The sequence below is a fragment of the Eretmochelys imbricata genome, chromosome 5 (genome assembly GCF_965152235.1).
Source record: "Eretmochelys imbricata isolate rEreImb1 chromosome 5, rEreImb1.hap1, whole genome shotgun sequence".
Lineage (NCBI taxonomy): Eukaryota > Metazoa > Chordata > Testudines > Cheloniidae > Eretmochelys > Eretmochelys imbricata.
The window spans coordinates 92,640,341-92,658,362 of record NC_135576.1 but is presented as its reverse complement, the minus strand read 5'-3'; positions in this window follow the sequence as shown (position 1 = coordinate 92,658,362).

The following is an 18,022-nucleotide window of genomic DNA, read 5'->3' as shown; positions in this document are numbered from 1 at the left end:
TCTTGGTGGGGAAAATAATTTTATTTTTACTCATCCTCAGAAAAGGGAAACAGCTGGTTTGTTTCTTTTTGCAGGCATTTCCAGAAAAAAAAAAGTCATTTTACTGGAAAATGGGTGACATTGCTTGGTAAATATGGCAATGGTCCCCTGGAGAAAATTCACAGAATTTCAGTTTGCCCCAGAAGACTTGCAGTTCTGCAATTTCTGCTATAAAATTTGTACTATATTCTTTGCCAAAGACAGTAACTTTTGTTCTTAGGGCTACAAAGAACATTTCCTAGTGGTCTGCAGAGAGCTGGATGGTCACATGATGCTGGGTCCTCTTCCTTATCTCACCTATGAAATCACATTGAAAGACAGCTATAAAAAACACATGACGTACTTTCCTCGTGTGATTTTTCCAGGCATTCAAATGCTGGAATTGCCACAGGGATGTTATTCTGTAGTCAGAGATAGAGGATGTGGTCTGCTCAATCGTTGTTGGGACTGACCTGGTGCTAAGGGGCGGGGCCGGGAGAAAGAGTAAAGGGAATATTTGCTCCCCCAAATGATCCTCAAGGGGCCCAAAATTGTGATAAAGGCCAAACGATGTACAAAGGTATCTGATGTTAAGCAATGGAACAGCAGCATCCTTTATAAAAATTATGTCTCAGCAAAATACTGACATGGTGGCCAAATTTTAAAGTTTTTTAAAAACACTTAATATTCAAAGTTTTCCAGTGGTCTAACTCACCTCTGGACTTCTGAAAGGTGGTGATGGGGATTTTTAAAAAATAATAGTGACCTACAGGGACCCCAAAATACCCACTCACCCTCCCCCATAGTGGGACCCTATAACCATCCTGACTGAGGTGATCCACAAGAAAAATCTCAATTAAAATGTGGTCCAATGTATGAAAATGTGAGAACCCCTGAATATGAACAAACAAAAAAGGATAGTGTCTCAGAACATTATGCTCTTTGTCACACACATTGTAGGAGCAACAGTAGTAGTTGTTGCTGGGTTTTTCCTCGGAAGTTTAGTTTTAGAGAAGGTATGGGTTACTGGATGCAGGATCTCTCCCTAATGGGAAATGGAGTCTCTATATGGTAGGATCATTCTAGTCCTACAAGTTTACCAACGTTTTTGGGTCATAGTCTGCTCTTCTTGACTTCAGTTATGGAGTATCTCCACTGAACACAAAATAGTTACTCCCAATGTATACTGTTATAGCAGCAGAATCTGGTTCTCTGCCTTGAAGTGCTAAACCTTGGCTCTTGCTCATTTGAAAAGACAACTTTGATCAATTGGTTCGTGTGGGTATACTTTTTATCCCCTTTCCTTTACCTTGGCTTGGAGGGTCTTCATTATGTTGTCATCACTTAACATGTTAAGATAAGTAAACTAGTACATTCAATAGCATTATAGTTGTAAATTCTACCTGAAAGTATTGTATTAGGCGCATTCAGGAAGATAGATGAATTTTTCTACCTGCAGTATTCATTGGTTCATCAGCCAGCCATAACCTCCTTATCCTTTTTAAAATGACATTTTTGGTGAAATTAGATTTTTGTGTTAAAGCTCCCTCTTACTTGTATAGTGTTTATTACTGAATAGAAAATTATTTTTGCTATAAAAGACATTGGAACAAGAACCAAATTTCATCTTTGTTATTTCATTAGAAAATTCTTCAGATATTCCTCTGATACTCGTATGACTACCCTTCCATTCCATGCTAACCCCACTGGGAATATAGTTTCTGATATGCAATGCAATCTAAAGGCACATTTCACATCAAATGAACTTTACCCCTTACTACCAGTTGAGTGCCCATGGTTTTTCCACCCACAAGGATGAAATTGAACAAATTTTCATTTTACAGAGACATGACTTGCATTCACTTCTGTAAAAGTGACTCTGGACAGTGCTGAAAAGCCACTAAGACCATAATATTCAAAGGAGGGTCTCTGGAGCCAAGAAAGTAAAATGTTAGTGGTATACAGAGAACAGAAATTTTGTTTGGTGAAGGAATTTGATATTTCAAAATTTGGCTTTGTTTTGAATTAGAACAAACCCTGAAATTTTCAAAATTGTGAAGGAAAATTCTGATTTATTATTTTTTCCCAGATTAATCAAAACTCACTTCAACAAAATTGAAATGCGTTTTTGATTTTTACTTTAACTTTTATATTATAATATATAATTTTTAAAAATTAGAAATGTAAAGGTTTTTCAAAAACAAACAAACCCAAACACCAAAACATTTTGCTTTGACAATGTCCAAACAAGGTATTTTGATGTTTGTTTTTTCCAAAATGAAATTGATGCAATTTTGTGAATTATTTCAATTTTAATGGAACTACATTTTCTAACAGAAAATGGTTGTCAAAATTTTTCAGAGCAGCTTCATAGAACATGAATGAAGCAGTGAATGTTTCTCCACAGACACTTGTGATCGATACTGAGTCAATCCACTGATGATAAGTAGGTGACGTACAGGTGAAGTACTCCCTACCCCCAAACAATGTGCATCAGAAAATTCCTCTCTTCAAAGATAACTAGATTTTGCTGAATTGATTTAACCCATTTCTAGTGCTCCATTAACTTAATACACAAAGGATCCATTCGAATATCACATATTTGTATAAGTGACTTCATTTTATGGTTTATTTGTTTTTTTAAAAAGAATAAAAATCTCAGATGAATTATTGAAGTCTTCTTGGATGAAAGTGCTTGGTGTTGGAATCCAGGTTCCATTTGTGACGTTTAGACTGGGAAATGTATCCTTAAAAATGTTTATAAATTTCCTATTAGTTTTGTGTATTGATAACAGGACTACTCTCACCGAATAAAAGGCATGATCTTCACATACAAATAGGGTGGGCTACAGTGTAACAAAGATTTCTGACTTTGCAATGGAATAAAAAATAGTTTCTTGGATGAAACAACCACGTTATAAGCAGGCTGAGGGACACCTACTTTCAGCCATCATAATCTTTGCAGAAAGATTTATTACACAGGGTTTTATTACACAACCATTTTTCGGAGGAATAAATTACAAGCTTATATTACTGTGTTAATATTGTGGGCAACCATTGGTGCTGTTTCCCTCAGCTACGCCTTTCATACAGTGCCAATTGAGCATTAGGTGGGAATGTTGGCAAAGGGATTTTAATGTCTCAGCTAAAGGTCAATGCCACCTACTAAGACTCCAGCATTTACCTAGTAATGGATTGTATAGTCAGCACTTGGTTTGAGCCCAGCTCTTGAGGGAATTGAATATACAGTCTTCTGAATGAAAGCAGGTGCTATCAAAAAAGCCATATTGATATTCAGCACGCATCCTAAAATAACTATGGAGCATATCCATGACCTCATCTTACCAACTTGGCTTGTTTACCAGTGGCTTTCAGGTGCTGTTAATGTTCCATCATTGAACTAGTATAATTTATATACTGAGAGAGACAAGGTAAGTGAGGTAATACCTTTTATTAGGCCAACTTCTGTTAGTGGAAGGAACAAGCTTTCAAGCTTCACAGAGCTCTTCTTCAGGTCTAGGGAAGGTAACCAGTGTCTCTAAGTTAAGTACAAGTTGAGATACATTGTTAAGAATAAGGGGTTCACACTTAAAATGATGTAGGCAAGTAAGGGTTAGCAAGCAGTAGGGTGTGTTACAAATTGTTGTAATGAACCATAAAACCAGTGTATCTATTTAGTCCATGGATTTTAGTGTTTAGCAGAATTAATAATTCAAGTTCCCGAGTTTGCTTTCTGAAGGTTTGGTGCAGGTTTCCTTTGAGAATGAGGACTGAGGGGTCAGATATGGAGTGATTGCTTTGGGAAGTGTTTGTTCAGGGGTGATTTGGTATTTGTCTTAATTTTCTGTGAGAGTTCCTTCACCCACATAGTTGTTGTTGGGATATTTGATGCACTGGATGTGGCACACCACATTGTGTGACAGGCGTGCATAGGACCATGGACACTGAAAGGTGTTGTTGTAAGGGTTATTGATCATCATAGCAGTGGAGATAGCTCTACAGGTTGTGTGTCTTTTGCTATGGCAGAGGCTGGTGCCACTTTGAGTTGGTGTGTCCTGGTCTGTGGGGAGCAAGCCTGCCTGCCGTCCCCCCCCCCTCACATCTATATATCCTGGGACAAGCAGGGCTACAACATTGCAAATAGTTTATATACTGACACTCTATTATTAATACTGTGTGGTGCGCATTGTGCTCAGTAAGTGTACAACTTTTTCTCTTCTATTTTCTACAGCTGGCAAGAATTTGTAACTGTGATCAAACAATCCAGCAGTTTGGAAATCTTAGATGTTTACAGTATCCAATCAAAGTTAATATGCATTTCAGGTCATTCTAGAAATAATGGGCAATTCCACTTCTCTGTGGGGTTCATTGCTCTTGACTGTTTAAATTTGATATTCACTTACCTTTTCTAGAGTTTCCTGACACACACACACCCAACCACTGTTCACAGATTTGGTGGTGAGCTCCTCTTTTTAAATGCCAAGAGGTGGAATGAAAAAAATAGCGCAAGGTTTGGATTCTGTCCAGAAACCACAAGATAATTTTAGGCTCTGAACATGACCCCAGTTGTTAGACAATTTGGCTTTTGTGAAGGAACATGCCATTAGATATTATCTTGTTTTCTTCATTTGTGACCGAGATAGTCAATGAATCCTGCTCTTGGTAAATAAAATTCAAAGTCCTGGATGTTGGAAAAATGGCCATTTATTGACAGAAAAACAAACAAACCACAAACCAAACAAAAACAAACCACCACCAACAGTCCATTAGATGAACTTCAGCAAACACAAGGTCTCTCAAACATACCACTCAATTCAGGAGAAAAAACCTTTCCTGCAAAGTTTGAGGTGAGGCCAGCTAATTCGCTCATCTTCCTAAACATTCCCTTCAACTATAACCAAGTTCACCTACCCTCATGAGATACTGTTCCCTTCTCAGCAGCATGTGCACCCAGAGACTCCTTTGGACAATAAAATTCCCCTCACATCCAGCATTTAAAAATAAATTAAAAACAAAACAAAACACAAAGATCCTGCCCAAATTCTTCCTTTTCTCCCTTGTGAAGGGGGAACTCCCATGTACCCAAGGGGCCTCCATTTTCCGCTATACCCTTTCTGTTTTCAAAAGAAACTGAATGGAAGTTGCTTCACCTCCATATTCTAGGGGCTGTAAAGGGACAATACAATCCCAGTCATAGATAAGGTCAGCCTGAGGACTGCTCCTAGTGGAACCCTCGTGGCTGGGACCCCTATTGGCCTTGTAGCAGACAGAAACTAGCTAGAAATTGTACTGCCTCCTCTCACCGCACCTGCCAACTACACTACCAGGGTTCCTGTGAGGAAGCCAGCTCTGCACCTATTGGAGAAGTCTTCAATGTCAGGGATATTCCTCAAGGGAACTACAAGGCCTTCACAGCCACCTTACACTAGCATAGCTGGCATTAACTGGCTGCAAAGCACTGAAGAATTCAGCCCAGAGACAGCAGAGTTCCATGACCCTGCCTTAACCAAGCCCCTTAAGAACTTATCAGCGTTGCCAACTCTTTTCGGTTTTAGCCCCTGCTGGAGCTGGTCTGGCAATGAGGATGCAAGAGGTCCCAGACATTATATGATTTTCATCACTGACCAGGGGAAACCCACCTTTGAATTGCCTGACTTCCCTGCTTTGGCTGCTCTTTCCAAAGGCACAGCTTTCCCCTCCCCCTGAATCAGGAGTAGAGAGGATTTTTTGGTATGAGATGGGCAAGAAAGAGCAGCCAATACTATTTTCAGAAGAGAGGAGGGGAGAAGGTCTCCTCCTGGCCTTTCAGGTATGATGAGCATCTCACCCTATCACACTCACCCTGCACATGTTGCACTACATGATGCAATATGCACACAGCTGAAAAAAACAGGTATTTAAAGGAAGAGGAATCTCTTGCCAACTTCAGGCAAAGTTTTGGATTCAGATCTTATCCAAGATTATGATTTTACTGTTACCTAGCTCTTACTCTTGTATTCTTCATTAATATCCTCTCACACTTGAAGCATTAGGCAATATACTCTATTATTTTTCCAGATATTCACATTGGGCAGGATTTGGTTTCTTAAGCACTAGTCCATTTTGGGGCCACACAAAGGTGTGCCACACAGAAGGAGCACACTGAGGTACTGTGGCTTGCACACAGTATAATGTACACCAAAGAGGTTCCTGGTTCACAGAAGGAGCATTACTGCTGGTATGCTCCTGAAGAGCATCCTAGGAACTTTCCTCTTTGTGGCCTTTTATCTCCACTGACTGGGGTGAAGGAGGCAGTGGAGATGGCTAGTGTAGAGCCCAAGGACTGTGACTGTGCTCAGTCCCTGTGCATGATGAACAAAAAAGGGGAGGAAGCAGGAGCTCACAGGTGCTTGAAGTAAAACAAGTGAACTGAAAACAAAAAAAGTTTTTCTATGAACTGCTGTGAACCAAAACAGCCAAGCTTTGGTTATTCCACGTCTAATCAGAATAAGCTGTAGTAAACGATGGTCTTATTCTCACTCTGAAACTTAAACAGTGCCTTCACTGGAAAAAACAAGGTGAGTTTTACATTGTTACAATAGCTATCGTGACAAAGTCCTAAGCGCAGGTAGTTTTGATCTTCATGTAGCTATTCAAGGTCAAGGTAGGCAGATACTGACCCACAAGCCTTAAGGAGTCCCAAAGGTAAGGGTTCTCTTACTGCACATGATGTCACAGTAAGTAAACAGCACTAGGAAGATTGTTTCCATTTTAATCTTTCAGCAAGGAGCATGCTGCAACAGAGAGAGAACAGCATCTTCCTTGCTAGAAAACTAGGCTTCTGTCTCACTTTCCTAACAAGACTTCCCTCAATGCCATTGCATTTACTTTCTTTGCATAGAAAAGCTAAACAGTGAGCACATCGGTGCATAAGCCCTTCAACCATTGAGATATTGAATTCTGATCTTTAATAAACCAACACTGATTTACTTCACTGCTTCTGTTTGCTTAGTTAAGCTCCATTGGCATAAGAAAAGGCACACATAATTTAATCAGATTGCTTTTTTCATTTGATTTTTATTAATACAGCAAGCAGGCACTGAGCACTGTGAATTCTCTTCTCACCAGTAGAATGCCCCTTCCCCCAGCCCCAGAATGGAAGTTTGAAACTACAACAAAAAACAGCAATAAAAGTACAGCAATTTATATAGAGATGATGTGTTTTGATTCTATGGGACAGGCTGTTTCCAATCTTGCATTAAAAAGATGCTTTGTAGAATTGAGAGAGCTGTGATAAACATACCATTCTATTCTTCTTAGCCAAACAATCCATCAGAGTCCAGGACATCTATCCAGCTACTTGTGATTTTTAGTGCCCAGCCAATCCTGCTGTTCTTAGTCTTCTCCTACAATCTAGATAAAAACAGTCCTGCTCAGCTGTCCCAATCGGAGATTTGCAGTCTTATTTTTTCTGATTCATGTTTCTCAACAGTACTTACCAAGACTTTCCCATTGACTTGAGGGTCTAATCTTTAAAAAAGACACACGTACTTTGTCTCTCTCTCTCTGACAATGTTTTTAAGAGGAACCAGGTTAAACGGGAGTTGAAGCTTGTGAGGATACTTTTGCTCTCTTCCCACTCCAACCTCTGAAGATATTTGTACTATATTAGAGGGAAAATTGAGACAAGGCCTGGACATTTTCTTGACTGAATCAGTTCTGCCTACCTTTCTTCCAACTGAATGAGAATAGCTTGTTTATCCTGGCAGTTACGTTATAGTACCTCTTTTCTGCCATGTCGCAGTGTGTTCTGTTTTGGCATACTGGAGGCTGACTCATCACTTTGTAACATTCATAATCATACATGTGATGTATCAGGCTTGGAAGTTACTGCATGAATGTATTTAATCAGAATTGTATGTTGCCTGCACAACTTCAGTGCTACTCAGCATCTCCAGCCACCGCATTTTCTTCAAGTCCTATATTTCCCCAAGGGACCATGCAAACTTCCAGTGTAATTGTCAAAATGATATTTCCTAAATGATGTGAGATTTTTCCCTGAAGGATTTCCCTGAAGGGGAAAATCTGGATAAGAGCTGGTAAGGGGAGAAGAGAATACCATAGAATTCCCTTGGCAGTGCCCTCTTTGGAGAACAGGTTTGAGAGCAGTAGGGGGAAGGGATGGCAAAAGATTTGGGAGGTTGAATCTCCTTCCAACCCTGTGGATTTTGGGGATTTCCTTTCTCACAAAGCCAGGAAACTTCCTGCAGGGAGAGTTGCTATTCCACTGGTTCCCACCCCCACCAAGCAACTCATGAGCCTAGAGTTAGGCACAGACATGTTTCTACTGGCTTCAGAATACGTGAGCAAACTCAAGGCCCTCTCAATGGGTCCAATCCCACTTTCATTTTGAAACCAATGGGAGTTTTGGTTGTGTAGAACTGCAGGACTAGATGTTTCCTCTTCTCTTGGTATGATGCAATTTTTGATGTTGGACCTGCGCACGTTTTGCTTCTAAACATATCCAGTCATTTGGACTGCTGGCCTCTTTCCATGACAGTTCTCTACCCAAGTTTCAAATCTATGATTTGAAATAAAAGTCTCAATGTACTCCTGACATCTAGGTTGAAATTTTCAAAATGGGCTCAGCACTGGACTGAGTCCATAATTAGTTATGTGACCCCCGAGCTCTAGCACTCTTACTTTGGCCTGTCTGTAATGATCTTTTGGTCTTATGTTTAGATTGCAAACTCTGGGGCACAGGTCATCTTTTTGTTTTAGGTTTGTACAGCACCTAGCACAACAGGGATCTTGGTCCATGACTAGGGCTCCTAGGTGCTATGGTCATAATAAAATAAATATATACAATAGAGTATGCTTTTCAGTTGTGGGAGTTTTATTATGGACTTCAAGGGGGCAGAGTTAGGCCAACGTAGTGTGCTTTTGTAAATACTATCTCTATGCACATTGCCTTGCGGTACTGAAAGACTGGATTACATTTATAGATACATATATTTCAACAAAGTATATTCAGAGCAGCAGCACAAAAACTACATCCAAAATGTTCAGCTTTGGATGCCAGAAGTTATGTAATTAAAACTGGCATGATATGCTGAGCACATAGTGATCCCAGTGATGACTTAAAGGTAGTGAGTTCACACGGCATTGTTAGGTGGCAATGACTCAACACTATGGATTAATAAGAAGTTACAGGTCTGGAGGGCTCCAAAGGACACAGATAATGCCTGGAATATAAAATGTCCCCATGTATTTATACCATACTTCATCTTAATTGCTCTCAAGGTTCTTCAACATCCTACTTTAGTAAACATAAACATACATTTAAATATGTATTCAAAGGCAGACCTGCACAGAATCCAGAGATATTGAATACCATCATAGAAAAAAAAATCCAACTGAGACAAATTGCTTTAAGGGGACAACTAAACGAAAAAACCAAGTTGTTTGCAGTGTTGTTGTGGCCACGTTGGTCCCTGGATATGAGAGACACAAGGTAGGTGAGGTAATATCTTTTATTGAATCAACTTCTATAGGTAGAAGGGCAAATTTTTGAGCTTCTGAAGAGGAGTTCTGTGAAACTCAAAAGCTTGTCCCTTCCACCAAAAGAAGTTGGTCCAATAAAAGATATTATCTCATTTACCTCTCTCTCTTGCTCTCTCAAAACAAACAAAAAAAAACCCAAACAAAATAAACCCCCACCCACGCACAAAACAACCAAGGACATTCACAATGAAGAGAATAACTAATGTTAATTAGTCTCCATTCCCGGATTTGAAGTATATGCATAATATACAGGGATATTCTGTCATGCACTGATGTGAGACCTATGAGATACCTATGCACATAGGGAGAGGTGGGTGGGTTCTATTTTACATTTAAAACTGCAATTTCTTGGGTTTTAAACCTATAAAAGCAGCATTCATGATCTCATTTAAATCACAATTCTTTAGGGTTTAATTCTACATGAAACCCAGCAACAAAAGAAAGACTCACAAAAGCTATTTTGCAGGAGGCTGAAAAGTTAATAGAACTGCAGAAATACCCATTGCATACTACTATATGGACCAAAGTTTAAAAGTGGTATGGGATGACCTGAGTAAGTATAGGCCTGTTAGTTTGACATAGATCTTGGGCAAGATAATGAAGCAGCTGATTCCGGACTCTGTTAAAAAAGAGCTAAGGAGGGATAATGTAATTAATGCCAATCAAAATGAATTTATGGAAAAATAGGTCAAACTAACTTGATTTTTAAAATAAAATTACAAGGTTGGTTGATAAAAGCAATAGTGTTGGATTTCTGCTTGGACTTCTTTAAGGTGTTTGACTTGGTACCTAATGAAGTTTTGATTAAAAAACACTAGTAGGATATAAAATTAACATGGCACATATTAAATTGATTAAAAGCTGGCTAACTGCTGTGTCTCAGAATGTAATTGTAAATGGGGAATCATCATTGAGCAGGTTTGCTTCCAGTAGGGTTGGTTCCAGGTTCTATGTTAGTTAATATTTTTTATCAGTGACCTAGAAGAAAACAAAATCCTCATGGATAAAGTTTACAGATGGCAGAAAAACTGGGGGAGTGATAAACAATGAAGAGGACAGATCTCTGATAGCGATCTGGATCACTTGGTTAGCTGAGCGCAAGCAAGTAACATGCATTTTAATATGGCCGAATATAAATGTATACATCTAGGAACAAAGAATGCATGCCATACTTAATGATGGGGGAATCCATCCCTGGAAGCTGTGACTCAAAAATATTTGGGGTTGTGGTGGATTGTGATGGGGTATATAATCCCTAGAACAGAGGGGGTTAAGAAGCAACTCTGGGCTAAGGAGACTCCACCCTTCTGCCCAAGCCAAGCGTGCTCCAAGTTGGAGCAGGGTTTAAAACCCAGCCAGGCAGCTCAGTCAGGGGCTGGCAAGCCAGGAAGGAGGGTGTGCCCTGGGAGCTCCAGGCGAGGATATGGGCTGAGCCCACACCAAGCCAGAGAGCAGAGGAGCCAGAGCACCCAGCGACTGTGACCAGGGCTGAAAGCCTGGAAAGAGACATTCTCCAGAGATGGGCGGCAGCCGGATGGAGTGCAGACCAAGGTAGTAAGTGACCCAGGGAAACTGACTTCAGGCTGACAACAGATGAGCAGCTGAACCAGCTTCCCAAGGCCCTGGGTTGGAACCAAGTCGAGTGGAAGGGCCTGGGTTCCCCTACTCCTCCCCTCCCCCGGCACCGTACCCATTGCTGTCCCAAGAACTGGATTCACTAGGCAGAGTTACCGTCCCCTAAACCACACCTGTTAAGAGTGACTAATGTCATCGGCACTAATCACTAGGCAGGAGACCACCCACCAGATCACATGAATATTCAACTGAACATGAGTTCCCAGTGCAACCCTGTGGCCAAAAGAGCCAATGCAGTGCTGGGATTCATGAATGGGAATATCAAGTAGAGCAGAGAGGTTATTTTACCTCTATATTTGACACTGTATTCCAGCGGGGTTGCACCAGTGTCCAGTTCTGGTGTCCACAATTCAAGAAGAATACTAATAAATTGGAGATGGTTCAGAGAAGAACCACAAGAATAACAAAAGGATTAAAAAACCTTGCCTCAGATTGAGCTCCTTGAATCTGTCACTATATTTAGCTTAACAAACAGAATGATAAGGGGTCACTTGATTACGGTCTATAAGTACCTGCATGTGGAATAAATATTTGATAATGGGCTCTTCAGAGAAAGATATAAACACAAATGACTGGAAGGTGAAGATATGCCTTATTTCTGGTCTGAATTTGTCTAAGTGTTTAACAGTGAGTAATTAACCATCACTATACCAAGGGTCATGGTGGGTTTTGAGATGGTAGTCTCCCCATTGTGCCAAAATATATATTAGGGGTATGGAACAGCTTCCCTATGAGGAGAGATTAAAAAGACTGGGACTTTTCAGCTTGGAAAAGAGGCTACTAAGGAGGGCTATGATAGAGGTCTATAAAATCATGACTGGTGCAGAGAAAGTTAATAAGGAAGTATTATTTATTCCTTCTCATAACACAAAAACTAGGGGTCACCAAATGAAGTTAATAGGCAGCAGGTTTAAAACAAACAAGAGGAAGTATTTCTTCACACAACACATAGTCAACGTGTTAACTCTTTGCCAGATGATGTTGTGAAGGCCAAGACTATAACAGGGTTCAAAAAGAACTAGATAAATTCATGAAGGATAAATCCATCAATGGCTATTAGCCAGGATGGGCAGGGATGGTGTCCCTAACCTTTGTTTGCCAGAAGCTGGGAATGGGCAACAGGGGGTAGATCACTTGATGATTACCTGTTTCTGTTCTTTGCCTCTGAAGCACCTGGCTTTGGCTACTGTCAGAAGACAGAATACTGGGCTAGATGGACCTTTGGTCTGACCCAGTATGGCCGTTCTGATGTTCTCCATCACTGGCAATTTAAAAAAGTCAAACTGGAAGTTTTTCTATAAAAGATCTGCTCTAGGAATTATTTTGGGGAAGTCCTATGGCCTGTGTTATACAGGAGCTAAGACTACATGATCACAAATGGTCCCTTCTGGCCTTGGAATCTATGACTATATATAATCAAACGTACGGAAATTTTTTAAAAAATACCCTATTGTTCTGTTTGCATTGACACAAAAGCTACATTCAAACCAGAAGATTGTTCTGAGAAGCATTTTTATAGAATGCTACCTTCAAAAAAGAAAAAAAAAACCTGTCACAAAAGTAAAATGTTATTTGTCACAGCATACAGATAACTGCCCTTCTAACAGGTGACTGATTGTGTATCTCTGGTTTGCCTGCTTTACATGAAATATAAGGGGCATTCACATTCAAAAAGCTTGTGCCAGAGGATCTCCATCCCATTTAATAGTCAAATCACTCACTGTTCACACTGTATGACAAATTGTATTACTAACTTTAGATATTCCAAAGAAGTGTATTCAGGATAAGTATTCTGCACAGTGTGATTCACTGAGGCAGGCTATATAAATCCTCTTAGCACTTCACATTTATTTGATGGAGACTTTGATTGGAATACATGTGACACCAACAGAAGCATTTCAACCAAGTTTGGTTGGTATTTGAATGGAAAAGAGAGATGCAGGAACTGTTATGCCTCCAGTACTATTCATCTGCATCTTAGAAGCAATTCTTCCAGCAATGACTTATCCTTGGCTCACAAAGATACTTTAAAAGACCACAATATTTGTGTTTGAAGTGTTTCATGATGCACCAACTAGCGTGTACTTGCCAGAAAAGTTCCCTGTGGGGAAGCATTATAATGTGTTATATATGGGAAGGTATGGAAGATGGTATTGTTTTTTCTATGAACCACTAATTTAAAATCAGTAGCTTCTGTGCTAGTCTTCTGGGGAGAGGTAGTGCTCAGAGGCTACTCCATTCAAGATGGAGGATCTTAGAGGGAAAAATATCCACTAAATTTTTCTTGCCCACGAAGATTTCATGTTCTCCCTTTCCCCTCTTCCCACCCCAAACCTAACATAAAAGGAATAAGCTAATAAAGCGCATGCTTTGCCCATCATGAATTGAAAACATAAGAAGATATTCTTGGGTCTCCCCTCAAGAGCTTTATCCCATCCCACCTGAACCCCCTGCACATTATCCAGTTGAAACAGGGAGCGTGTGTGGGTGTATATATTAACAACTTGTTTTTTGGTTCCCTGCCCCGAGTTACCTTTTAAATGTCTTCATTCCAGATATAACCATATTTCATTTTGTAATTCACTTAGGGCAGGTCTAGATTAAAATGCTGCATCGGCACCGCTGCACCACTGTCACACTTTAATGAAGACACTCCACGCCGATGGTAGAGAGTTCTCCCATCGGCGTAGTTAATCCACTCCCTGAGAGATGGCAGCTATGTCAACAGGAGAAGCTCTCCCACCAACATAGCACTGTCTACACCAGGGGTTAGGCCAGTATAACTAGGTTGCTCAGAGGTGTGGATTTTTCACACCTCTGAGTGACGTAGTTATACCGATGTAAGTCTAGTGTAGACCAGACTTTATTCTCTAGGGACAACACTATCCCTAGTCTTCATTCCATTGAGATATGATATGTTGGATCATACCTTTTTAAAAACATGTTTGTGCAGCTCCCTAATTCCTAGGTTGGAAGGGGCTGAGCATCGTCTATGAGGGGATGAGTGCCTTTGACTCCCACTAAAGTCAATAAGAGTTGAAGGTATTCACAGCAGCCTACAGATGGTGCTAATCACCTGATAGGTTCAGGCCCTCCTGAGCACTATGGGTGAAATCCTGGCTGCACTAAAGTCAATTGCAAAACTCCCATTGTCATTAATGCAGCCAGAGTTTCACCCTATCACTCTTTCATAGGGTATTACTAGACATCAGGAGCAGCCATTTTGTTTATTATGGAACTGTATTTTTTATTTTCAAAAACAGATTTTAATCTCACCCTTAATTTATTGTAGAAGAGTTAATGATCAAATATTATTTATATTGCAGCATCATTTCATGACCCCAACTGACATTAGGGCAACCACTATGCTAAGCACTGCACAGATACACAGAGAGGGACTGTCCCAGTCCCAGAAAGCTTACAATATCAATAGGTAAGACAGTCAAAGGTGGGAGAGAAAATGAGGTAGAATCACTCGTCCAAGTTTGCAGAGTGGTAACACCAGGTCTCATGATTTTCAATTACCCTATCCACTACACCTAGCAGATTCAATATAGTTACTTGATTAAGAACATGAACATCGATCTTACTATTAAGCCTTTGCTATACAATATAAATATAATAAATTACATTTCATGTTTTGTTCTTGCTCTCTTCTTGAATTTTCTGCAGCTTCCATTAATAGCCAACATTCAGTTTAAAAACTGAAAATATTTAATTAGTTTAGCTCCTTATGTGGATTATAAATAAGCAGCTATGACAAGATCTCTATCAAGCATTTTTAAAACTACAATACCCACCTGCTGAAGTGAAGAAACAGATTGACAGAGCCAGAAGAGTACCCAGAAGTCACCTACTACAGGACAGGCCCAACAAAGAAAATAACAGAACGCCACTAGCCATCACCTTCAGCCCCCAAATAAAACCTCTCCTTTGCATCGTCAAGGATCTACAACCTATCCTGAAGGACGACCCATCACTCTCACAGATCTTGGGAGACAGGCCAGTCCTTGCTTACAGACAGCCCCCCAGCCTGAAGCAAATGCTCACCAGCAACCACACACCACACAATAGATCCACTAACCCAGGAACCTATCCTTGCAACAAAGCCCGTTGCCAACTGTGTCCACATATCTATTCAGGGGACACCATCATAAGGCCTAATCACATCAGCCACACTATCAGAGGCTCGTTCACCTGCACATCTACCAATGTGATATAAGCCATCATGTGCCATCAATGCCCCTCTGCCATATACATTGGTCAAACCGGACAGTCTCTACGTAAAAGAATAAATGGACACAAATCAGACGTCAAGAATTATAAGATTCAAAAACCAGTCGGAGAACACGTCAATCTCTCTGGTCACTCGATTAGACCTAAAAGTGGCAATTCTTCAACAAAAAGACTTCAAAAACAGACTCCAATGAGAGACTGCTGAACTGGAATTAATTTGCAAAGGGGATACAATTAACTTAGGCTTGAATAGAGTCTGGGAGTGGATGGGTCATTACACAATGTAAAACTATTTCCCCATGTTTATTTCCCCCTCTCCACCCGCCACTGTTCTTTGGACGTTCTTGTCAACTGCTGGAAATGGCCCACCTTGATCATCACTACAAAAGGTTCTCCCCCCCACCCCCGCTCTCCTGCTGGTAATAGCTCACCTTACCTGATCACTCTCCTTACAGTGTGTACGATAACACCCATTTTTTCATGTTCTGTGTATATATAAATCTCCTCATGTATTTTCCACTGAATGCATCCGATGAAGTGAGCTGTAGCTCACGAAAGCTTATGCTCAAATAAATTGTTAGTCTCTAATGGTGCCACAAGTACTCCTTTTCTTTTTGTGAATATAGACTAACAAGGCTGCTACTCTGAAACCTACTATGACCTAGAATTCACATTGGTTCCATGTTTTAAAAATGTCTAATGTCCTACTGGATTCTTTACTCTACTGTATCCTTAATGCTCTACCTGAACTAACAAGATCTCTCCCTTGTATTCTTGTGGAAACTGTAAACTGAGGTCTGCCAGTCCATCTGTGTGTTTGCCTGCTTTGGTAGAAGAGTTGTCATGACACCTATTTTACTTCATATAATTATTTAATCCATGGAGGAAGTAGGAGAGCAAGAAAGCAGAGTAGTTTAAATGCGGTCTTCCTCATCTACATCATCATCACTGAATGGGTCTCATGATGGGGAAAATATAGGTTCAATTCTTCCATCATGGAGCAGGTCCTCAAGGAATCAATTCTGAAGCACTTAGAGGAGAGGAAAGTGATCAGGAACAGTCAGCATGGATTCACCAAGGGTAAGTCATGCCTGACTAATCTAATTGCCTTCTATGTCGAGATAACTGGCTCTGTGGATGAGGGAAAAGCAGTGAATGTGTTATTCCTTGACTTTAGCAAAGCTTTTGACACAGTCTCCCACAGTATCCTTGCCAGCAAGTTAAAGAAGGATGGGCTGGATGAATGGACTATAAAGGTGGATAGAAAGTAACGGGTAAGCTCAACGGGTAGTGATCAATGGCTCAATGTCTAGTTGGCAGCCGGTATCAAGCGGAGTGCCCCAAGGGTCAGTCCTGGGGCTGGTTTTGTTCAATATCTTCATTAATGATCTGGAGGATGGTGTGGATTGCACCCTCAGCAAGTTTGCAGATGACACTAAACTGGGAGGAGAGGTAGATACACTGGAGGGTAGGGATAGGATACAGAGGGACCTAGACAAATTAGAGGATTGGGCCAAAAGAAATCTGATGAGGTTCAACAAGGACAAGTGCAGAGTCCTGCACTTAGGACGGAAGAATCCCATGGACCGCTACAGACTAGGGACTGAATGGCTAGGCAGCAGTTCTGCAAAAAAGGACCTAGGGGTTACAGTGGATGAGAAGCTGGATATGAGTCAACAGCGTGCCATTGTTGTCAAGACCACCAATGGCATTTTGGGAATGTATAAGTAGGGGCATTGCCAGCAGATCGAGGGACGTGATCGTTCCCCTCTATTCGACATTGGTGAGGCCTCATCTGGAGTACTGTGTCCAGTTTTGGGCCCCACACTACAAGAAGGATGTGGAAAAATTGGAAAAACATCCAGCGGAGGACAACAAAAATGATTAGGGGACTGGAACACATGACTTATGAGGAGAGGCTGAGGGAACTGGGATTGTTTAGTCTGCAGAAGAGACGAATGAGGGGGGATTTGAGAGCTGCTTTCAACTACCTGAAAGGGGGTTCCAAAGAGGATAGATCTAGACTGTTCTCATTGGTAGCAGATGACAAAACGAGGAGTAATGGTCTCAAGTTGCAGTGGGGGAGGTTTAGGTTGGATATTAGGAAAAACTTTTTCACTAGGAGGGTGGTGAAACACTGCAATGCGTTACCTAGGGAGGTGGTGGAATCTCCTTCCTTAGATATTTTTAAGGTCAGACTTGATAAAGCCCTGGCTAGGATGATTTAGTTGGGGATTGGTCCTGCTTTGAGCAGGGGGTTGGACTAGATAACCTCCTGAGGTCCCTTCCAACCCTGATATTCTATGATTCAGTCCACAGTACACTTGAGCAAATAAATGCAAGTTACACCAAAAATTATGCTAATTTATGAGCAAAGGGATAGGGAACATAATAAGGCTGTACATATATCCTGATCCTTTTAAGAAAACCGTAGAAAATGCTGCCATGACCTTCCAAAAGGTGGTGTGGTTGGGGCCATTAGTCTTGTTATAATTTATTATATCTTAGAGGTAGAGCAGGATTTTTAAAAATATATATATATCAAAACTAGGAACTCAGTTTAACAATTTCCACCCCCACATCCATTTTC